The following is a 24,552-nucleotide window of genomic DNA, read 5'->3' as shown; positions in this document are numbered from 1 at the left end:
TGCCCCTTTCAGATCCAATTTCGTGAAGATACGAGCCTTTTTCACCTGTTCCAGGAGAACGCTGATGAGAGGCAAAGGGTAGCGATTTTTTACAGTTATCGCGTTCAAGGCCCTGAAGTCCACACAGGCTCTCAATTCCCCGTTGGCTTTCGGGATGAAGAAGAGCGGCGAGGCGGCCGGGGATTTAGATGGACGGATGAATCCCAGGTTTAGTAGCTTATCCAGGTACTCTCGGAGATGCACGTTCTCTGGCTCCGTCAGGGCATACAACCTGCTAGTTGGAACGCTGGCCCCTGGTACCAGGTCGATCTGACAATCGAATGGTCGATGTGGCGGGAGGACCTCGGCCTTTGCTTCATCGAAGACGTCCTTATAACTACTAAAAGCTGTAGGGAGTGTCACATCCTTTTCTGCCGCTGTGGCCACGGTCTGGCCCCGTCCTGCGGTCTCCACAGGGGCGTCAGGACACATTCCACAATGCTGTTGGCAATACAGCGATGACATCTCAATGTGATGCGTAGGCCAATCCACTGACGGATTGTGCTTCTGAAGCCAAGGCAACCCCAATATGACGCCGTATTGCGGTGCTCTGATGATGTTAAAATCAATCCTCTCCAGATGGTTCCGTCCATACCTCACCGAAAGGGTCCCCGTGTGCTGCCCGATGGGCCCCGTCACCAGCCTCCTCCCATCCACAGCATAGATGTCTTCGGGTACGGCCTTTGGAAGGAGCATGAGCCCCAATCGGCGCGCTTCGTTATAGTCCATGAACATGCCGGTAGCCCCTGAATCCACCATGGCTACGACGGGTATCCACTGGTCGTGTACCCCCACATGTATGGTGAGAAAAATATGTCTTTGTCCCTTGGCGACAGAGGAGGATAGTGAAGGGATGTATGCGTGACTCCGAGATGCCCCTTCCTTGGTCTGGGAGTCCTCTAGTTTTCCGCCGGGACCTCTACCACCGCGGTTACCGACCGGTTGGCTCTGTACCCTGTTGTTTTCGGTTTGGCCGGGCATTCACGTACGTAGTGGCCCTTCTTGCCGCAGTAGAGACACAGCCCCTGCTTCCTACGGGATTCCTTCTCCGTGGCCGTGAGATTAGCCCTAATGACGTTGACGTTCATGGGTTCTCCCTTGGTGGCTGTTGACGGTTCAGGACTTCCCACCGTCACGTAGGAAGGAAGGGCCTTCCCCTTTTTCCGATGATCGCCTTTCCGATCGCTGATCCGATGGTCCAACCGTAGGACCAAGCCGATAAGCCCTTCGCATGTCTTGGGTTGCGGGTCAATTTGCGCCACGACGTCTTTGAGCTCATCGCACAGGCCTTGATGGAAGAGCGCCGTTTGTTTTGCGACAGGCCACTTGGTTTCCGCAACCAACCTGCGGAAGGCGTTAAGGTACTGGACCAAATCGCCGGACTCTTGTATTAACTCGAGCATTTCACGGTCCGCCGTGTACGAATCTGCCCTTCGGTCGAATACCTTCAGGAATTCCTCCCGAAACGCTCCCCAGTCACAAAGGATGGGGTCGTCTCTGCTCACCAGCGGGACTGCCCATTGCGCCGCGTTTCCAGCCAGGTAGGATATAAGAAAGGCCACGCGGGCTTGGCTGGTGGGGAACGACTTCGGCTTGCATGATAGATGAAGCGCCACTTGTGTGAGGAACACCTGCACTTTGTTGGGGTCCCCATCATATCTCTCCGGGGTCGCCAGAGGTATGGACACCGGCATTTCTACCACCACCGATGGGTTTTGGTTCGTACGGGGGGTGCTGGGCGTATACGGGTCGCTCTGTAGTGCGTCCAGCCTGTCCCTTACTTCGGCGGTTTCTTACCTTGAAGCCGTCAACTCCACTTGCATGGCGGCCAAAGCGGCCAGTACGTCGTCAAGCGACCCCATGTTCGATACCGACCAGGAGACAGTTAATGTTTGTTAAGGTCGGATATTTTGTAACGACCCAGTGGTCTCGGGATCGGTATCTGACACTTGCATGGAGGACGCAACACGTAAATAAGTAGTAGGGGTTTTAATGTTGTTTAAACAATACTACCATAAACAAAGTATATGTTACTGGACCTTCCAGCCTTCTACGTTACCACTCGTCGTAGAAGTTCTTAACCCCAAATGCTGAGCTGGGCACTGTTATGCTATGGTGGTACCGAGGAAACAGGGAGTCACCCAGCCGGGGTCTCTACCTGGAGGGAGCCGCCGCTCGACCTCTTCCTCTAATTACTCCAGGCTCTTTGACACCCCGCCTTATGGCAATGTCTGACCGTCCTCTGCATATACGCCGGTCCCGGCGTATGCCAACAGAGGGCAGGGATCCCAGTGGCCGGCAATACCACTCGAGAGATCGCGGGGTGACTAGGTACTTTGGAGTAGTACAGAGGAGACGGGGAGACTACCAGCCGGAGTCTCCACCCGAAGGGAGCAGCCGCTCAACCTCTTCCTCGATGTACCCTGGAACTCTTAACACCGCCTGGTGTTGATTCTCAGTTGGTCCCCACCAGTCAGTAGCTTAAGGCGAGAGCAGCCGCTCGATCAGCCTTGTCCCTCTAGTGGCTGTGACGCGGCAAACACCTCCCGGTGTGCGTCACAGCAGGTAGCGCCTTCAGGCGGGTAGGGCTGGGAGCCTCGGCTCCAACCAGCATCCGATATGTCAAGCCTTGTATCCGCCGCTTGATACGGCGTCTGTATGCAGCGGCTAGGTTGAGCACCGAAGCAGACTCAAGGTAGTTGTTTCGAGACACGGCCCAGGGAGTAACGACTCAACCTACCTCCGTTCTCGTAGACAGCTTCTCTGCTCCGTGCTACTCCGAACGCCTCTGACTCCGCTGCATAACGAGCCGGCACTGAACTCAATATCCGACAGCGTTTCTCCCTCGGAGTTCCTCCTTTATGGGCGTGTTTGCACCCTGTGTTATGCAACGGCTCCCGCTTGCATAACTCCGCCCGCTAGGCGTCCTGGGACTTGTAGTCCGATTTCGCTGATCACGGCGTTTTCCTCCCGCTTGACGGGAAATCCTGACACCCATAGTATGTGGTAGAACGTTCTCTGGAGACCACAACCCCTCATGCAGTTAGGGTCCGAGATGTGTCCCAGTTTGTGTAAGAGGGTGCGAGAATAGTATACTCTATGTAGAATCTTTAGTTGTATAAGTTTCAACCGGGAAGGGATCGAGGCGTCTCTTGGAGAAGCCAGTGCATGCAGCCAGTCCTCGTCATCTATATCCCCTAGGTCCACCTCCCATCTACTTCAAAGTACCACCGTGGGGTCTGGAAGGTTGTTTAGCAGTTTGTTATATGTGAGTGATATCGCTTTCTGTTGTAGATGTTCAGTCAGGAGCCTATCTTCCAAGGGGGAAGAATCGGCCAGTGTGGTACCGATCGGAATGGCCCCTTGTAGCGCATGCCGGATTTGTGTATAGCGATAGAGCTCAACATCTGCCATCTCGTATTTTTCTTTCAGGGCTTCGAATGTGACGATAGCTCCCCGGTTCCACATATCCCCAATTTTGGAAATCCCAATTAGATCCCATTGCCGAAAGCCTTTAGTGTTTGCTAATGTACCTAGGCTCCGTGTGTCCCAGAGCGGGGTGGCAAGTGTGAGTACCCCCTCCCATCCCAGGGCTCTCTGTGCTATGTGCCATATCTTGATAGTGTGGGCCGTTGGGCCCGTGAGAGCATGCCTACGTTTGTTGGTGTATAGGGCTTTCATCAATTTATCTGCGGGGAGGATAATTCTGTCAAGGCTGTAGGCTGGTTCCTGTTGTGGAGTGTGTAGCCATTGATTAATGACTGTTAGCTGGGCAGCCCAGTAGTATAGTTTAACATTTGGGAGTGCGATCCCTCCGTCATACCAGCTGCGGACAAGTTTGGTCTGGGCTATACGAGCCGGTTTCCCGTCCCATAACAAAGAGGAAATTTCTGCTTCAATGGCTTTAAAATATGAGGGAGGGATCAGAAAAGGAGTATTTTGTAGTGCGTAGAGGAATCGTGGAAGCGAGAGCATTTTAAAAAGTGCTGCCCTTCCCAACAATGTCAGCGGAAGGGAGCGCCAATGTTTCACGTCCGCCTTGAGCCTCTGCAGGGGCTTTGACAAATTTTCCTCCATAAAGATGGAGTCGTTCGGCGTAGCATATATACCGAGGTATCGGAACCCCCTGGTCGCTGTTTGCACCGTGCAGGTGGGAGGTAGTAGAGGCATTTGACCGTGTAGGACGTAGAGAACCGACTTTGTCCAGTTAATCGTGTAGCCTGATATTTCTCTATATTTCTCAAGGACGGTTAGGAGGGCGATTAGGGATGTAGTTGGGGACATTAAGTAAATCAGCACATCATCGGCGTATAGGGATATACGGTCTTCCCAGTCTGGCTCCCACATGATCCCACGGATCAGTGGGTCCATGCGTACTATCACCGCTAGTGGTTCTAAGATGAGCGCGAACAAGAGCGGGGACAGTGGGCACCCTTGTCGTGTACCACGACCCAGTGTAATCGTACGGGAAGTGTGGCCATAGGCAACTACCTGGGCTAATGGGCCTGTATAAAGCAATTTGATCCAATTACAAAATTTGGGGCCAAAACCCATCTTCCGGAGTACCGCAAAAAGGAAGGGCCATTCCACGAGGTCAAACGCCATGGTTGCGTCTAGGGATAGGATGGCTGCGTCTTCTTGTAGTAGTGGGATACGGTGAAGCACTCCATTAAGACGTCGCAGATTGAGCGACGTATTCCTTCCGGGCATGAAGCCCGATTGGTCCGGGTGAATCAAGGTAGTGAGGTGTGGTTGTAGTCGTAGTGCTAATAGCTTCGCCAAGATTTTGGCGTCTGTGTTCATGAGTGAAATCGGACGATATGAAGATGTTTGGTCAGGTGGTTTGCCAGGTTTATGAATTGCGATAATAGTGGCCAAGCGCTGATCTTCCGTGAAACTACCTCGTATGAGGCAGTCATTATACATGGGGAGCATGTTAGTGAGGAGTTGTCGGGCCATTGTTTTATATAGTTCTACCGGTAGGCCGTTCGGCCCCATTGCTTTGCCTGTGTGTAAGGCTGCTAGTGCCTTCCCCAGTTCCTCTATCGTTATGTCATTCTCTAGGGTTTGGGCGTCCTCTTGAGATAGTGTCGTAAGTGGTATGTCTTGTAGGAATCTTGTACTGTCTTCTTCTGTTACCCCGCTACGGGCAGTGTATACCTGTTCATAATATGAGGCCAGTTCCTCGACTATGTCTTGGGGGGAGGTAGTGAGTGTACCATCCGAAAGCGTAAGTCGGGCTACCCACCTGTCCGCTCTGTCTTTCTTCTCTAGCCAGGCTAACATTTTCACGGTTTTATCTCTGAGCTCATATATGCGATGCAGGGTGTCAGTGTGTCCAAGTTTGGCCATATCCTCTGCGTATGCCCTGTATTCGCGCGAGGATAGAGTGAGTGTCCGTGCCGTGTCATCTGTGGGGTCTGTAGCATGAGCTAGTTCCGCCTCGAGTACGGCTGTTTCTAGGGCTTCTATGGTCTCCCTTTGGGTCCGTTTATGTCTCGTTATAGTGGAGATGGCCTGTCCTCTAATGACCGTTTTATATGCTTCCCAGAGGATGGATGGGGAGTCAACTGAAGATACGTTTTCCTCAAAGTAGTGTGTAGTTGCCGTGCGTAAAGCTTTAGCGAAATTGGGATTTTTTAAGTATCCTGGGTAGATTGGGTAGATTCTCTGTCGCCTTGCTGGCTGAGTGGTGTACTCCAGCTGTACTGGGGAGTGGTCTGATATCCCTCTCGGTAGATGTTCTATGGAGAGTATCATTTCAGGGGGTATTGCTGTGGAACTCACTCCCATTGGTACTCCGCAGTACTCCCAATTTGCTTCAATTCAGGAAGAATTTGAAGACTTGGCTTTTTAATCTTTCGTTTAGGTGGGCTTTTCTTTTTTCTTTTGGGCTCTGTTTCTCTTGTTATGTTGTTATACACTGTAGCTGCCTGTGGAAAGCGCCGGGACACTCTTTTAGAGTAGCCGAGCGCTATATAAACGCTTTTTAACATAACATAACATAACATATTGCCAGTGTCAGTATATAATCTATTCGGGAGAGACTGTTGTGTGCTCCCGAGTGGAATGTGTAATAGTGGTCAGTTGGGTGTTTAATCCTCCACATATCCACCAGCCCCATTGCGTCTTGGAATTCTTTAAAGAGATGGCACGGCCTAGACTGTGTCCGGCGAGAATGGCGGTCTATTGTTGTGTTAAGTACTGCATTAAAATCACCCCCTATGATTAGGTTCCCCTCTGGCAGTTCTAGGAGCAGTTTCCCCAGATCCTGAAACGTTCCGTGATGTAATGATGGAGGGACATATACCGTGAGAATGTTGTAATCCCGCCCTTCCCATTGACATGTGACCGCCGCAAAGCGTCCCTGATCGTCCGCCCAAGTGCGTTTGATTATTAAGGGTGCATTTTTGTTGACGAGGATTCCGACTCCTCGGGAACCAGAGGAAAACTCCGCGTGTATGACCATTTTGAAGCCCCATCGGTATAGTGCCTGGCTAGTTGTACCCGTCAGGTGTGTTTCCTGCAAAAGGACTATCATGGGCGCTCTCCGTTTTAAGTATTGTAGTACCAAACCCCGTTTAATTTTATGACCCAGTCCGTTCACATTCCAGGAGAGAACTGTTAATGAGGGGGAGGTCAAGTTATGTGAGTGGGACTTAGGAATCAGTAAATCGGTTTCTACCATAACTTCTAATATGCGAGTAGGTCCATGGAGGTACGGAGTATGGACGTGCCAAGGTCAGTGGCAAGCCGATGCCTGGGGGGGGGAATCTGGGTGTCAGGCCATCGTGTCGTGAAGTGGATGAAACGTGCATAGCGAGTGATGAATGTACGTTGCAGGCTGGCCTCGGTCGAGGCATCGTGTCGAAAAGATTGCAATACAACCAAGTTGAGTTTAGTATGCTTACATGCGTGAGCTATCCAAGCCGTGAACATAAAGCATAACAAATACATCAAGTGTAAATCCCAAGCCCCCCTCCCTGCCTCCCTGCCCGGTGGACAAAGAACCGTCCACCTCCCCAACTGAGCAGAGTGCTTTAAGTCCCAACTTTCGAGCAGTGTTCGTGGGGGTGAGACTTCTGTGAACTGTTTCGAGTCCCTCTCTTCGGAATGTCATGCAATGTCTGTTTAGATTATCGTTTCTTACCTGCATGACGGCCCTCACCTGCGACTCAAACCTCACCAAGTTCGATCAGTATGTGTATGACCATGCAATTCTTCAGCCGGTGGCAGTCCCTGAGGCTGTCAGTGGACATGTTCGTGGTACAAAGTCAATCCTCCCGAATTCCCCGCGTAGTGTGGTGAGCACATTACAGCGTTTGCAGTGGGTCTGTCCCTGTTCATTCGGTTTCGTCGGTCATCTGTGAGCTCCCGCTGTTGAGATTCCGCCTGGGGTCGCGATTCTTGGGTCCTCTAGCCGGTCTCCAGCCCTCCAGCCAGTCCTGGGCGTCTCGTGGTGATTCAAAAAAACAAGTTTTCCCTTCTGATTCGACGCGGAGTTTGGCTGGGAAAATCATCGAGTATTTGAGTTCACGGGCCCGCATTTCTTTCTTCACCTCTGTGAATCCTCTCCTTTGTTGGGCCACTGCTGCTGTGTAATCCGGATAAAAGTTGATTTCGGAGTTGTCAATTTTGAGCGGTGGGCGCGTTCTAGCTGCCTGTAAGATGGCGTCCCGGTCTCTGAAATTGAAGATGCGCGCCAAAATGGGGCCAGGTGTAGCTCCCGGTTTGGCCTTTCCTCCGGGTACTCGGTGGGCCCGTTCTACCGAGAAATAATTGGAGAGTCCTCTGGGTTTGAGCTGGTTTTGTATTAGGTCCTCTACGTAGAGGTCATGGGCTGGACCGCCCTCCGTCTCCGGCACACCAATCAGGCGTACGTTATTACGCCGGGAGCGTCCTTCTTGATCGTCCAGTTTGGCCCTCATGGCGGTATTGTCCTTCTCCAGTTGTATGACCCTACGTTGTAGGTCAGACGTGTCCCCTACTAGTCCAGTAGTGGTCTTTTCCACTTCTCCGATTCAATCAGACAGCTTTGCCAGGTCCGCCCTTATTAGGGACACGTCCGTTGATATGGTGCCCATTGAGGATTGCATCACTTTCAGGGTCGCCATTACGTCCTGGAGGGTGACCTTATCAGTGTCATTAGAAGCTCCGACAGGCTGAGGTGATGCTCGCTGTGCGTCCCCTCTCGGATTGTCCGGCGGGTCCTTGGCGTAAGCAAATTTGTCCAGCCTCATCGTCTGTTCTCCCCGTGTCCCCCTGCCACTCATGGTGTGTCACGGAGTAGGCGTATGGTGTGCCCTTAGCTAGTGCTGTGACGTGGCAAGGCAGTGGGCTCCGTGTGGGTAGAACCAGACTGTCGTGCTCTGTAGGCGAGTGCTTTGGCGCCACTAAGTGCAGGAGCTGCCGTGGATTGTGCTGTCTAGGCTAGGGCCTCTTCGTCTCAGGAGTCAATGGGGAAGCTGGGCAGGGTATTGTCCGCGGTTATGTGTGATGGCGGGGCGGCCAGATTAGACGTTTGGGTTGCGTTCTGGTCCCCGTTACCCTCCGGCGTGCCTTTTCGGTCCTGTCGTGCCGTGACAGCCTTCGAGATTGTATGGTGATAGGGGAGTCGCGCGGGTAAAGGTCGTTCAGGCGCGATAGCCGGCAGCGGCCGTAGGAGGTCTCCCTCCGCAGGCCTGTGATCGCCGGCGCTTCCCCGGCCCCGCTGGCGTGTTCCTGTCGCAGGGGCCGCACTGGGCAGTCGGATGCCGGTCCGGAGTGTTCAGGATTCCAGGTAGCGTGCGGGAGTAGTTTTCGGGGCTCACCCGTGCAGTCCGGGCGCCCGCCCGCGTTGCGGCGCACTTGCCTGTTGGAGTCCGCTCCGCACTTTAGTTCCCGGCTGTAGGCGCGAAGAAAGGCCGCAGGGCGCCCCTCGCTGTAACTCCTCGGTACAGTCTTGTAGCGGAGGCAGGGTCGGCCCGTTGTGCACCGGAGAGGGAGTTCTTTCAGGCAGTGTCGAGTATGGATTGCTGTAATGCGGATCAGTGACCGGATTTATGACGAGAGGGCTCCTCAGTCACGGAGCTCCGTTATTGTGTGGCCATCTTAGCTGGCTGCTAGCCACGCCCCCTCTCATAAGTGCAGTTTTTTTAAGGCAAAACTACCAATTATGCTCAGTATTTAAGGACACTGCCCACACTTGCTCAATGTTCCATGGAGCCGCGGCAAGGCAGTGTCTTGGTGAGGAGGTAACCTTGATATTGTAAGTACGGCACAGCCGATTTGCAACAGTGAAATGCTGCATAGTGAAATGCTGCTCAATTAGAAAGGATCTCAAAACCAACAGTTTTTCTTTTTAAATTTCTTTTAACAGTGTGTGACCATTGCTACCCCTTCCCTCCTGTTTTGAAGGCTCATAGGGCATTATCTGGCGATATAAGAGTATGTGAACAGCCTAAACTTTGGAGGCTTCTTTATCTGTCACTAAACTGTTTTTTGAAGGAGAGATATATTTAACAGATACTCTCAGTTATACTTATCACATGGATATGCACACCACGCGGTCCTTAGATATAGAGTGTGTGTTTTATGTTTTGTGTGTGTATGTTGTTGTATTGTCCCATCTCGCCGGCATCACACAGCACTGATTACCAATTATAACGGATAAAGATAAGAAAAATATATCACAGAAAAATATCACTTTTCTTTACAGGTCAACACCACATATGGTGCAGTTTGGATGTGTTATGTTATTTTAACTCTGTTTTTATTCTTCCAGATCCCATTCAGCAATATACCTACAGAGGTATACTATACAGTGCATGTTAAATTTATGTGAACCACTTAGTAAGGATTATATGTAAATACACAGTTGTTTTGATTTGAGTGTAGAGGGATCTCTTCTGGGTACTGATGAGAAGCCAGGGGAGGGCTTCGAAACATGTCGACACAGGAGACACTGCTCATTAAAGCATAGTATCTCCATCTCATTCCCCACTTTTAACAATACCAGCTCAATGGAACATAAAAATGTATTTTTTCCACTGAGCCAGGTATTTTTTAATTTTTCACCATTCACTCACTTCTGACCCTTCCACTCACACTCCTACACTACACTTAGGGGCTCATTAGGATGACGGGCGGACAAAGTCCGCCCGTCATCCTGTAGTGTATTGGACCGCCCGCCATAAGGACGGGGTCCCGTTGGGGTTATTAGAATGCGCCTGCCAGAGTGGCGGGCGCATCCTGTATCTTTAGCATTGCGGCGGGCGGTGCTGAATGCACCGCCCACTGCAATGCTAAAGATACATGTTGTGCATTACAAAGCACAACATCACAGGCACCGTGCCGTGCCTGCCACGTTGTACTTTGCAATGCTGGGAGGTACCATAGGTACCCCTCATGTGCACCCCCCAACCCCCTGGAGTCCCTGGGGGCCCGCAACGGGGCCCCGCAGGGTGTCTCGGCATGCCTTTCCGTGGCGGCATTGGAAAATGCGCATGCTAATATGGCTGGCGGTGTCTGATAGACACCGCCACCATATTAAACCTTTTCCGCCCCGGCTGCAAGGCGACTGGGGATGAAAAGCAGTGGATGGTCTTTCCGTCCGCCGCGGTCCCCCCCGCCATACTAATATGGCGGGGGTCATTCCGGGTAGGATGATGGGTGGATCGCCCCCGCCAGGCCGGCAATGGCTACCGCCAGCCCGGCAGGGGCGATCCGCCCGCCATCCTAATGGGCCCCATTGTATTATTTTTCATAACCACTGCTCCCACGTAGTCGTAGGTCGTAGCACGACCCGTCCCGCAGCAGGGCGGGAAGACCCCGATGATGAAGCATGCCACCAAGGGTCCTTTTGGTGGGTGAGGGGTATTTAAAAAAAATCTGTATGCTTTCCACCATTGTAGGAGACACAAGTAGTCTGGAGGAACACTTCATTACTTTCCCATAAGGGTGGATCCCTCTATTTTTTGACAAACTCTACGCATACACCGGAAAAACAATGGCTAAATCAGCAGAGAGCCTGGTTCACCAAGCGAACAATGTCAAGGTCATCCTGACCTAAAAGTGCAGGAGGATGCCAAGTGTTGTTTTGCATCTGAGAATATGGGAACGGAAGGCTATGTTTCCATGTTATGAATGACAAAGTACTGTGCATTTTGGAAAACCGGTTCTGTCAAGGATGAGATGAGGTGATCATAGTGACCCCACTAATGGACCAATCAGAATGAACTGTGGACCCTAAAAGTTTCAATTTTAGTTAGATAGTTAGTGAAAAAGGGTATAAACGATCTTGTTCCGAAAGGGTAAAAAAGCTTGCTCCTTGGATTTATTTTGCACCATGACATGCTGTCGGTTTGAACTATTTTATGGTGACAAAGACTTTGAAATATTTTTGGACTTAAACTTTTGGAGCAATGAAAATGACCGAATGCAAAGATTTCGTTTTGAGGCGTTGAGAAGAATAGAGAGGCAGATTGAGACTTGTGCAACTCTGTTATTTCTCTGTAACAGAGTTAGGTAATATGATTTCTACATTTCATTTTCTTTTAACATGTACTAAATAAATGTTTAAATTCTTACTTGTCTGAATAAAGTAACATTCAGTTTCCTAAATGAATAGATAAAACTTAATTTGAAATTTAAACTTGAGTTGTGGTTTTATTTAATTAAAATGTCATGACAGATTAAATTGTTAATGTTTATGTGGATTACTATGATTAAGCTGGTCTTAATCTCCATCAACTAACTTCTACTAGATGATCTATTGACCAAATAGTGAAGTGCCTTGGTGTAGGGTTTTACAGGTAACATGTTAGTATATATATATATATATATATATATATATATATATATAAAATAAAGTTAATGTATAGAGTGTAAATCTTACGTACCCCGCTAACCAGCTGCTCTACCTTTTTGTCACTGATTCAGGTGTAATATATGTGTGTGTGTGTGTGTGTGTGTGTGTGTGTGTGACTCGCAGTGTTATGGGCCCCACTGATGAGTAAATAGTAGTTGCACCTGGGTTAAGTGAAATTAGTATTAGAGGTTGTTATAGAGCCGCGCTGGATCAACCCCAACAGACACCTCCTGATGGGACTGGACGTGGAGAGCCTGTATACCAGTCTCCCACATGATGAGACACTAACTATCCTTGAGGAGGTACTCTTCATCACCGATTGGGGATACCACACACCACGTAACATGGTTATGGAATGTGTGTTCCAGGCACTTACAAAAAACGTCTTTGCTTACGAGGATACCATCTACCTACAGAAGCACGGGACCAGCATTGGGAGCACATTTGCTCCCAGTATAGCTGGCCTGTATGTCTACAACCTAGAAGTGAAGAAGATCCTACACCCCAGTAACCCGTTTGTCAACAATATAAAAACATGGAAATGTTATATAGATGATATGTTGGTTATATGGGAAGGAGACATTACATCAACTGAAAACTTTATGACCTGGCTGAACCAACAAAAACATCTATCTGAAATTCATCAGCACTACCTCACGGACCAACTTGGTCTTCCTGGATTTGAATATCTGCCCAGATGAGGACACTTTAAAGACTACCACTCACTTTGAAGTTACAGCAAAGAACTGTCTGCTGTTATATAACAGCTTCCATTCCCGCCACCTTCGGGACAATCACCCATACGGACAGTTCCTCTGCTTATAACTCTAATTAATATTGTCCACCACCTTTTTTAGGGGCACGCCCTGGACCATGAAGGGGTCGGAATTGGAGGGGGCCGCAATGTCCAGTGGTCAACCATAGAAGACGAAGCGGCACGCGTCTCCAATAGTAGCATGCCAGGCGCACTGCCCAACCAACCATCAATTAGCAGGAAGATAACCTAGTGGTCAACCTAACAGACCATGAATTGACACCAGGAGAGAGGATTGTTCTAGAACGAGGTTTGGGTTTTGTTCCAACCAACAACCTGGACAGATTCAAACTCTGTGCCGAAATGAAGGAATTCTTTCAAAAACTCAAGTTACGCGTTTTTTTAAAGGAAAAGAACCATCTGAGGAAGAGCGAGAGGACACAGAACTACGAGTAAAATCCTCCGTCACCCCTCCTGACTCAACACTCCCTATCGAACTACTAACTTTCAAGAAAGCGGTGATGAAAGAAGTGGAGAACATCACCACCGTGAATAACCATACCTTCTATAACACAACCAAGAAAGAAAAAGAAGCAATACGACAACTCTCATCTAACAGTGGCATCGTGATCAAGCCAGCAGACAAAGGCGGGACAATTGTCATACAAACCGCCACTGCTTATGACAAAAAATGCAGAGCACGGCTTGAAGACAGCAGGAACTATGAAGTTCTACGAGAAGACTCCACAGAATCCATCAGGATTCGGATAGCCTCCATGGTGAAAGAAGCCACAGCACACAACTGGATCTACAAAAAGGAAGCTGGTTTCCCCCCAAAAAATCACCAAACACCCCTTACATCTACACCATTCCCAAGATCCACAAGAACCTTGCGCAACCTTCAGGCTGCCCCGTAGTATCGGGCATTGATTCCTTACTAGAACCACTATCAAAGTTTGCGGATGCTTTCCTTCGCCCACTGGTCCAAAAAACTGAGACATACCTGAAGGATACAAAGGAAGTCCAACAGCTACTCCAAGGAATTGACTTTGACCCTGATAGAGCAGGAGTGAGACAACAATTTTTGTGTACCTCCTGTGAAGTTAGACTCGCATAACTATAATCAATCTAATCGTTTGAAGCATGAATAAATAACCAACAAAATTGCACTAAGACATCAATATTACACATGGGTATTAATTGCTATTTGCAAAAGACTAATCAATTAATAATTGTGAATGAGACATATTAATATAGTGCCATAGTACGAAAACATCATGTTTGTTTTGCTTCTAGAGAGTGTGTATGTCTTATTGTGGAAAGAAAAATACGCTTGGTTAGTAATAAAGCTATATGTTATGCTTCTGCTAGGTAACTTGCTAATAGGGAATATTAGAAAGATGGGAGGTTAACAGAAAAAACTCTAATTCTAAGTTCTAACATTTACTGTGTTTGTTTTTGCACTAGTTCTTATTGAGGCCTATGTGGCCTGGGCGCTGTAAATGGCTGCTGACTGCAGTATTAGCGTTGGTCTGAAAGAGTGAGCCTGTACGCATACGCCAGAAAAACAATGGCTAAATCAGCAGAGAGCCTGGTTCACCAAGCAAACGATGTCACGGTCAGCTTGACCTAAAAGTGGAGGAGGATGCCAAGAGTTGTTTTGCATCTGAGAATATGGGAACAGAAGGCTATGTTTCCATGTTAAGAATGACAAAGTATGAACGGAGATGACCTTCATGGGAACGGGTGAGAATAGGGGGTGTGGCTAGGCGCGCAATGGAGAAGGTCGCACCCGGTTAGAGCTCCGAGCCGAGCTCCCCTTTCCCCGGGCCGATTCTCCAACATTTCTCCTCGGAACCGCCTCATATTGTAGGCGGACCAACAGAAAGCCGTTCTAGACATCCTGGCCGATTTTCGGATTAGAGACCCGACACAGCAGCACCGGCCTCTCCTGCGACCTCCTGGCGGGACTTGCCGCCACTCGGACGGCGAGAGCGACTACGGGAGACCGCGGCTCGGGCCTATCACCTGGGCCCCATCACGCGGCCCGCGGCCCGGCCTCCGCGACTCCCACACACATCGTGACCGAGTCCTGAGGGCCATCTGGACACTCTGGCCCCTGCTCCCCCCCCCGCTCCAGAGAGATCACGAGAGGCCCACCTCGGGGATTGCGGAGGCATGGCCGGCGTGACGCAGCCACTACACTGACGGCGGCCCAAGCCTGGGACGCGGCTGCCAAACTGCCTGTTCGTGCGCCCGTGGGTGGCGCACCCCGGAGGTACAGCCGGAGACATACAGGCGGGACCGGAGAACAAGGTGAGAGGGCCCCACGCACTGGACATCGCCGGACGGCTGCGGCCCCCCTGCCGAAGCACCCTCCCCTGGCAGATGTGGCGGAGTTGCGGGAGGCGGTCGTACACGGAGGGTTGCGTTCAACCCCTTAGCCCACGCATTAGCAACGCTGAGACCCCATAGGCGTCCATCACCCATTGCGGGACGCGCTCGACAGGTGGAGGCGCTACCTGGATTAACGCACTGAGGACTCCCCCCCCCCCCCCCGGGCCCCCTTGGGATAGCCAGGCCTACAGAACCTGGTGGCGGCTGACAGCCGCTGCCCCCACCGAGGATCCGACACCATAGGGGCCACGGGTAGCACGGTGCAGAGGCTCCAGGCCCGGTGTGGAAGACAGAGACATGAACACACTAGGAGGCACTGCGGCGCATGCACCCAACATTGCATAGACCTGCCTCCTCAACAACACTTGGAGACACACTGAGGCTACGATCCGGTGCCCCTAAGCTCTCCAGCAACCACGCGGCGACACTTGCCATACCCCGCCTGCCCAGGGAAGAACTACGCCCCTCGCGACTGCAAGGCGCTTCACGACTGTGCGGTCGGCTGGCTGTAATGAACGCGGCCCCCTAATACTGTTGTCAACTGCTTGCTACGACGCGCTTCTGCACAAGTCTGCCACCAACACGGAGGACATGCAAAGGGCCGGCTAATCGACCACGTGACACCAGACACAGGTGATAACACGCTGCGGACCACGGATACTGCCGGAACCGAGCACCAGAAATCGCCTCATCCCCCGGCCCCATTTGTATACACTGTTGGCCAGGTCGCCTTGCACATGTCCGGAGGGGTGAGAACTCGCACTGGAACTGGAGGGGCCCCGCCGAAGGGAAAGTCCGACAAGTCACTACACAAGATGGCTGCTGATCAAGTTACCGCGAGGTTAGACAGCGTGCTAGCCGGAACAGTCGCTCCAACTGACCAGGACATCTCTGGAATCCAAAATAGACTGTGTTGCCATAGACCTCACCCACCTACGAGACGACCATAAGAAGCTGGCTGACCGGACCAAGACGCTGGAAGGAACGGTGGAGGAACTTGGCCCCAAAGTCACACGAACTGATAAACAAGTTCAAGACCTCCTGAACAGGGTGGAGTTCCTAGAGGACCGCGCTGAGGATGCGGAAGGGAGAGCGAGACGCAACAACATCAGACTCGTCGGGGTCCCGGAAAAATGGGAGGGCAACCGTCCGGCTCAACGAGTGGAGGACTGGCTAAGAGATCTGTTGCCAGAAGATACGCTATCGCCCCATTTTGTGGTGGAACGGGCACATCGTGTACCCACAAGACCTCACACCACCGGCTCCAACCCGAGGCCACTACTCTTCAAGGTCCTGAATTATCGGGACAGAGACACTATACTGAGGGAAACCAGACGACTTGGGGAAGTCCACATCGACAATGCTACCGTGATGTTCTTCCCAGACTACACCATTCAGGTGCAACGTCAGAGGCACGATTTCTTGGAAGTGAAGTGACGTCTCCGCACGGCAGGCCTTAAGTACTCCCTACTCTTCCCTGCAAAACTGAGAGTAGTGGCGCAGGACAAGACCTACTTCTTTAGCGCTCCTGCAGAAGTAAGCGACTCGCACGGCACCCAGGCATGCACAGAACTCTGAGTCAAGACCCCGGAGCCGTGGGCAACGACGCCGACGCCGGAACAGAGACCGCAGGACCGACCGACCGGAGGAAGCGACACGCCACTCCCCGCCGGCGGACCAAATGATCCAGGAGCAACGAGATGCGCTCCGGAGAGTTTCCCAGCTGAGCGCCTCACCAACTTCGGACATCATTCAGGCCACTAGCCCACGGATGGTTCCGAGCGATGATGGAGCTATTTACGGGATACCGGACCCCCAACTGTCTGTGGAGCTACCGGAAATTATTATTATTATTATTATTATTTTAATTTATAGAGCGCGTAGTCACCCATGGGTATCCCAGCGCTAAATTACGCCGCAAACGGCTGACATGCTCCATTGAACCCACACATGCAATCCTACCAGACTCTACCGGGGCGGCATGGACGGAACCAGAGGCCAGACAATTGCTGGGAAGCTGTAGCTGGGAGCCGTCGCGGGAGATGTCCCTCGCCGCCCTGGAGTCAGAGAGAGGGGCCTTGACGCAGTGAGTACTCACCCAGACATATAGACACTGAGAGGGTGATAAGGTGGTGGGGCCATGCTGCAGGGCTTCCCCTTCTCTCTTACCTGTACATTCCGCCCATATTGCCTGGGGACCTTCCCACTCCGGGAACTTGGGGAGTGGAACTTACCTCTCTCCCCTGTGCGGGCATGGTCGAACAAACATCCACACTACAGGAGATGACACTGCCTACCTCAACACTACTTTTGGCTGCATGATGTGTGTGACATATGGCCCGGGGAAGGGCCACTGACCACCCTCTCTTGGTTCGAATTGGAGTACTGCCAAACCTGTAACTAGCACACGTTACCCCCTAGACTTGAATACTGTTCTATTGCCCTTTTGGTGCGTTTGGACGGTGACATGTTGCGTTGCCGACCTTTTGGTATCTATTACTGTTTAGCGCTGTTTGCATACCCTGTTCCATTTCCCACCCTCAACCTCAGAGAATTGCCTATATCCTTTATTGCTGTGCTGATGTCTGTGTCTGGTGTGGGTGGAGGAGGGGGGCCGGGGGAATTGTGGGGGTGCTCGTTTGGGGGGCGGATGGCGGGTGCAGTGGGTATTTCTTGTCATGACAGTGGATATGGCTAAGATCAGGATATGCACGTGGAATGTGAGAGGCATGCACACACCGTCGAGACGTTACCAAATCTATTCTTATTTACGGCGTCACAAATTTCATGTAGTGCTGTTACAGGAAACTCACCTAAACAAAACTGAGGTACACGCACTACGCCGACGGTGGCGCGGACAACTCTACGCCACAGAGTACTCCTCCTATGCTCGCGGGACACTCATATGGATACGGCCGGGCACTCCCCGGGCAGTCATAGACACACAGATAGATCCGGAGGGTCGATATGCGTGGCCCGAGGCAGACTCGATGGGCACCCTGTGTACTTGCCTCCTTATACTCCCCAAACACTGACCAGGGCGGCTTCTTTGAGAGCCTCTCCACGACACTGGCGCCCTGGCATGGGCTCCCGTGGATCCTTGGAGGCGACTACAATTGCGTCCTAAATGTGAACCTAGACAGGTCTACCGCACCCCCAGCCAATGCACAGGCACACGTCACCACGAAAGCCCTCCTCAACTGGGCCCGGCAATGGGATCTTCACGACGCCTGGAGGGCACGCAACCCCACAACACGCACATATTCATACTGGTCGGGTGCGCACGCCCTACACGTACGCTTAGACAGATACATGATCTCCTCTGATCTCCTTCCATTGGTTCGGGACACGCATTATATGGGCCGCATTCACTCAGATCATAATCCACACGCACTGGCCATCGCCTGGGACGACCCACACCCTCCCATTCCCACCTGGCGCCTCCAGCCAGACCTCTTACTAGATGCGACCTTCCGCGACTCCCTAATCACACAGACGGCTCAATACTTTGAACTCAAACGCTGGCACAGCGTCCTCTCCCCAAACCGAATGGGATGCTTTCAAGGTGGTGACCCGGGGACTCTGCTTGGGAACACAGGGGCACGTGAGACGACAACTTGAGCAGGACCTGACGCGTCTAGAAACCGAAATACTGGACCTTGAACGTGCTGTGGGGGGGGATGCGATCGCCCGACTGACGGAAGCCAAGGCGGAACACGACCGCCTACTAGACCGTTTGCGAAACGTCAACTTCGCAGTGATAGGCCTGGCAAACTGTTGGCCTGGCTGATTGCGCGGGAGGATCGCTCGGCCCCTATATCGACGATACAGGCGGAGGACGGTGGATTACTCTACTCCCAACGCCAAATACACAAGGCATTCACGGGTCACTACTCGGGACTATACTGCTCCCGACTACACGTCCCACTGGCTGCCATCACTGAGTATCTCTCTGACATACGACTAACTATCCTGACGGCGGCACAGCAGAATGACCTCGGAGCACCGCTAGACTCCGAGGAACTTCGCAATACCATCTTTAACCAGTCGAATGGCAAGTCTCCGGGACCGGATGGCTTGCCAGCCGAATTCTATAAGGCCGCCTCGGACATCCTAATCCCACACCTGGCAAAGATGTATTCTGCGGCTATAGATGACTTTTCCTTGCCCCCGACACTTAATGAGGCAACACTCGTGTCGCTACTCAAACCTGGCAGAGATGGCAAGCAGATGGGATCCTACCGTCCTCTGGCACTCCTCAACACAGACTACAAAATCCTCGCCTCCGCACTTGCTCGCAGATTAGCCCCTATGGTTCCCACGCTGGTACATCACGACCAAAATGGGATCGTACCGACACGACACACGTCCCACAACATCCGCCGCCTATTCCGCTTGCAAGAATACGCCACGAGACAGTGGCCACGAGCCGGGTGCCTAGTACTAGACCTAGAGAAGGCGTTTGACTCGGTGGAATGGCCCTACCTGCGAGCGGTCATGGACAAATTCGAGCTGGGGGACGACTATCAGACTATGGTTGGACTCTTATACCGCAGACCCACAGTCCCGGTCCCTACTGGAGCGTTGCTCTCGGACCCTATTTGTGTGCGGAGAGGCACCAGACAAGGCTGCCCCCTATCGCCCCTGTTGTTCTCCTTAGCTGTGGAACCCCTGGCTGTGAAACTCCGGTCCCGAGGAGTGGATTGGGGTATACCGATGGCAGATGGACTACATGTGGTATCATTGTATGCTGACGACCTTCTTTTGTATGTCAATGACCTGAGCAATGTCCCGGCGTCCCTCACTGCCATCTTCAGCACTTTCGAGGAAGTGTCGGGATTGCGGGTGAACTGGGCCAAATCGGGGGCCTACTCCTTCAACCCGAACGTTCCCGAGTGCGAAATACGCATCGGGGGCGAGAGATTGCAGTGTTACCCCACGACGTTCAGATACCTCGGGATACACGTCTATCAAGACCCTACGGATATCTTGGAAGGAAACCTGATGTGAGCGATCGCATCTACCCTAGCACAGGCTGGGTTCTGGAAGACACTGCCACTGAATGTTCCTAGCCGCATAGCCCTTGCAAAGATGATAGTCCTACCGAGGCTACTGTACTACTTTGCGAATATACCAACTTATGTCCCTACCCGGGTGTTCCGAGACCTTGAGGTCCTGATGCGTGACCTGATTTGGAATAAGGGCCGGCCACGAGTTGCATTGACAAAACTCTACATGCCCACTTAAGAGGGCGGACTAGCTGTTCCCAACATGGAGTTATACTATCTAGCGGCGCAAATGCAGTGGGTGTCAGGCTGGCTCGGTGGCAAGAACCTGGGAGACACGGCCACGGACACCGCTATCTGATCCCTGTTGCCGGTCCACGTGTTGTTTCATCCACTGACATGGACTCCCCGACCACCGCAACTACTGCTAGCGGTGGCGCGCAGATGCTTCCTCCATTGCTTGCGCCTGACCCGGGCGACAGTACCATATGCCCCGATACTACCGCTACTGGGCACCCCGACAACGGTGGGGACCTTGACGGCTGTAAAATTGGACAGCTGGACCACCGCGGGGGTGGAAACACTGGGAGACTTATACTCTGATGGTGCCCTCCTACCCTTCGCGGATCTCGTGAGTGACGCATCCCTTCCGGCTGGGCAGTTCCTATTACACGCATCCCTCATTCATACACTGACTGCCGCTTGGGGAGACATGTCTAGTGAGCCACAAACACATCACTTCATACAATACCTTCATGTCATGAGCAATGGCACACACATAATTCATTGGATAGCACAGGCACTCCTTCTCCACACTCATCCAACAACTGTGCAGCTGAGGGAGAAGTGGGCGACAGACAGGGGGAGGGACTGGACGGACAAAGAGTGGGCTATGATCCTGGCTGGCCCAGTGAACATCCCCCACAACCCTCGCTTTAAAATCATACAGCTTTACATATTACATCGCGCATATCTCATCCCGGAAAAGATAAATAAATATTTTTCAGTCACCGATACTGCCTGCGGACGCTGCTCCCTACTGGGTGCGGACCTCCTCCACATGCTCTGGCTCTGTCCTACCCTCCAACAGTATTGGGATGGGGTGACTGTGTTGCTCCGACATTGCACCAAGAAACATGTGAGGAAAACATGGGAAGCCTGCGTACTGGGATTGTACAAACGTACGCGATTAAACAAGGTCCAGGCCCGATACTGGGATCTCGGACTCATCACGGCCAAGAGGCTGCTTACCAAGCGGTGGAAGGCTGATACACCCCCATCACATCCGACAATGGAGCCTGTCGCTAGCGAATTGGGCAAGGGCGGAGAGCACTGTCCTGCGACGAGAGGAGACGGCGGGACTCAGGAAATTTTCTATCGCACAACACTGGGATGACATCCTACACTCCTTTCAGCAGAAGTGTGTGGAACAGGGGATTACGTGAGGGACTGTATGCTGCCCCCCCATCCCTCTCCCAGTACCGGTTCCCACGAGACCCATACAATGCACAGACCACCACCTACACGGCCACCGTGCTCTACCCACCGTATACCACGTGCTTGACCGCTCCACGCTGGCGGTTGTCTAGCCCCTCCCAGGCATACATCACCGCACACAGCCCTGTAACATAGGCCCATACACCGAACACTTACACTGAAACGCTGCGCCTGGCGGGCCCTCATGGCGGGGTTCCCCCCTTGTGGACTTAACACACGGGAAACCGGCCCTCCCCCCGGCCTCCTACCTGCCCGCCCCCCTGGGCCACAGCTAACACACAGACACCGCGCTTCCCCTCCCAACCGAATGGCTATCTCTGCCTCTATCCACCCCTACCTGTCTTTTACATACCCTATGTTACTGTTTTATGGTTTATTAATATTCTGGTTTTATCTCCTTTTGGACCAAGCCCTCACAGATAGAACGCTGCACTTCATACTTTACGAGGCCTTCGGGTGGGCCAGCTAGGGTCTAGGCGTATCGCCTGAGTGCCAAAATAAATAGCTGTCACTCTCGTCAGGGTGGGCGAGCAGAGCGACTACACGCTCCCAACACGCTTGGACACTGAGCAACCTCATCACTCATTTATTTAACACCATGCTCACTTGAAGGACGAACTAAACTGATACCCTTCCTAACGATACACAAGAACCATAGTGGGCTCGACCGAAACTGACGTTGCTGATGAGTGCCAACACAACGCAGTACCCCTACCTTCGCAGACTATATAACAAAAACCCCATAGACCCACACTTTCAGGACGTCGAATGATTGTATGTTTGCAAAGTTTCGTGACATGTTGAAATGCGCTGCCGAACCCCAGGGTTGTCGGCCTTGAAGCTGTGTTCACTTATTACACCCAATGCAATATTCATTACTCGCAGCTGGCCCGGCTGGGTTGTAAGCTGAATGCTGTGTACAGTACATGTTGGACAATAAAGGTCTTTTTAAAAAAAAATTTAAAAAAATGGGAACGGGTGAGAATAACTGTGCATTTTGGAAAAAAGGTTCGTCAAGGATGAGATGAGGTGATCATAGTCACCCCACTAATGGACCTATCAGAATGAACTGTGGACCCTAAAAATTTCAATTTTAGTTAGATAGTTAGTGAAAAAGGGTAACAAAGATCTTGTTCGGAAAGGGGAAAAAATCCTGCTCCTTGGATTTATTTTGCACCATGATATGCTGTCGATTTGAAAAATTTTATGGTGCTAGAGACTATCAAATATTTTTGGACTTAAACTTTTGGAGCAATGAAGATGACCGATTGCAAAGATTTTGTTTTGAGGCATTGAGAAGAATAGAGAGGCAGAATGAGACTCGTGCAACTCTGTTATTTCTCTGTAACAGAGTTAGGTAATATGATTTCTAAATTTTATTTCTTTTAACATGTTCTAAATAAATGGTTAAATTCTTACTTGTCTGAATAAAGTAAAATTCAGTTTCCTAAATGAATAGATAAAACTTAATTTGAAATTTAAACTCGAGTTGTGGTTTTACTTAATTAAAATGTCATGACAGAATAAATTGTTAATGTTTATGTGGATTACTATGATTAAGCTGGTCTTAATCACCATCAACTAACTTCTACTAGATGATCTATTGACCAAATAGTGGAGTGCCTTGGTGTAAGGTTTTCCAGGTAACATGTTAGTATATATATATATAAAATAAAGTTAATGTATATAATGCATAGAGTGTAAATCTTAGGTACCCCGCTAACCAGCTGCTCTACCTTTTGGTCACTGATTCAGGTGTAATATGTGTGTGTGTGTGTGTGTGTGTGTGTGACTCGCAGTGTTATGGGCCCCACTGATGAGTAAATAGTAGTTGCAACTGGGTTAAGTGAAATTAGTATTAGAGGTTGATATAGAGCCGCGCTGGATCAACCCCAACAGACACCTCCTGATGGGACTGGACGTGGAGAGTCTGTATACCAGTCTCCCACATGATGAGACACAAACTATCATTGAGGAGGTACTCTTCACCACCGATTGGGGATACCACACACCACGTAACATGGTTATGGAATGTGTGTTCCTGGCACTTACAAAAAACATCTTTGCTTACGAGGATACCATCTACCTACAGAAGCACGGGACCAGCATGGGGAGCACATTTGCTCCCAGTATAGCTGGCCTGTATGTCTACCACCTAGAAGTGAAGAAGATCCTACACCCCAGTTACCCGTTTGTCAACAATATAAAAACATGGAAATGTTACATAGATAATGTGTTGGTTATATGGGAAGGAGACATTACATCAACTGAAAGCTTTATGACCTGGCTGAACCAACAAAAACATCTATCTGAAATTCATCAGCACTACCTCACGGACCAACTTGGTCTTCCTGGATTTGAATATCTGCCCAGATGAGGACACTTTAAAGACTACCACTCACTTTAAAGTTACAGCAAATAACTGTCTGCTGTTATATAACAGCTTCCATTCCCGCCACCTTCGAGACAATCACCCATACGGACAGTTCCTCTGCTTGCGGAGGAACTGTACAGAGATTAAAGACTTCAAGAGGCAGACTACTGATCTACAAGAGAAACTAAAGAAACGCAACTACCCTACACGAATCATTGACAGGGCCATGAAGAGGGCACGTAACAACAATAGGGAAGCACTGCTGGAACCGAGAGTACCTTAGGACCCTGAAGAGAGACCAATATGTGTCACTACTTACAATACCAACTCCAATCACGTGACAAAAATAATAAACAAATATTGGAGACTCCTGGCATGCGGAAACCTTAACCTTCCCGAACTGATGTTTGCACACAAAAGGGGAAGGAGCCTGAGGGACATGCTAGTCCACACAAGACCATGACACACCTTAGCAATTGAGGCAGAAAATATCCTCCTACCACCAGTGAAGAGCCGTTATCCTTGTGGTAATTGTAGCACTTGCCACCTGATGAAGAAAAGCAAAAGCATGAAATTCAGGAATGGTACGGAATGGGAGCGCAGAAGAGATTTATGAACTGCAACAGCAAGAATGTGG

This window comes from Lissotriton helveticus, chromosome 7 (assembly GCF_964261635.1).
Source record: "Lissotriton helveticus chromosome 7, aLisHel1.1, whole genome shotgun sequence".
NCBI lineage: Eukaryota > Metazoa > Chordata > Amphibia > Caudata > Salamandridae > Lissotriton > Lissotriton helveticus.
Note: the sequence above shows the minus strand (reverse complement) of the source record.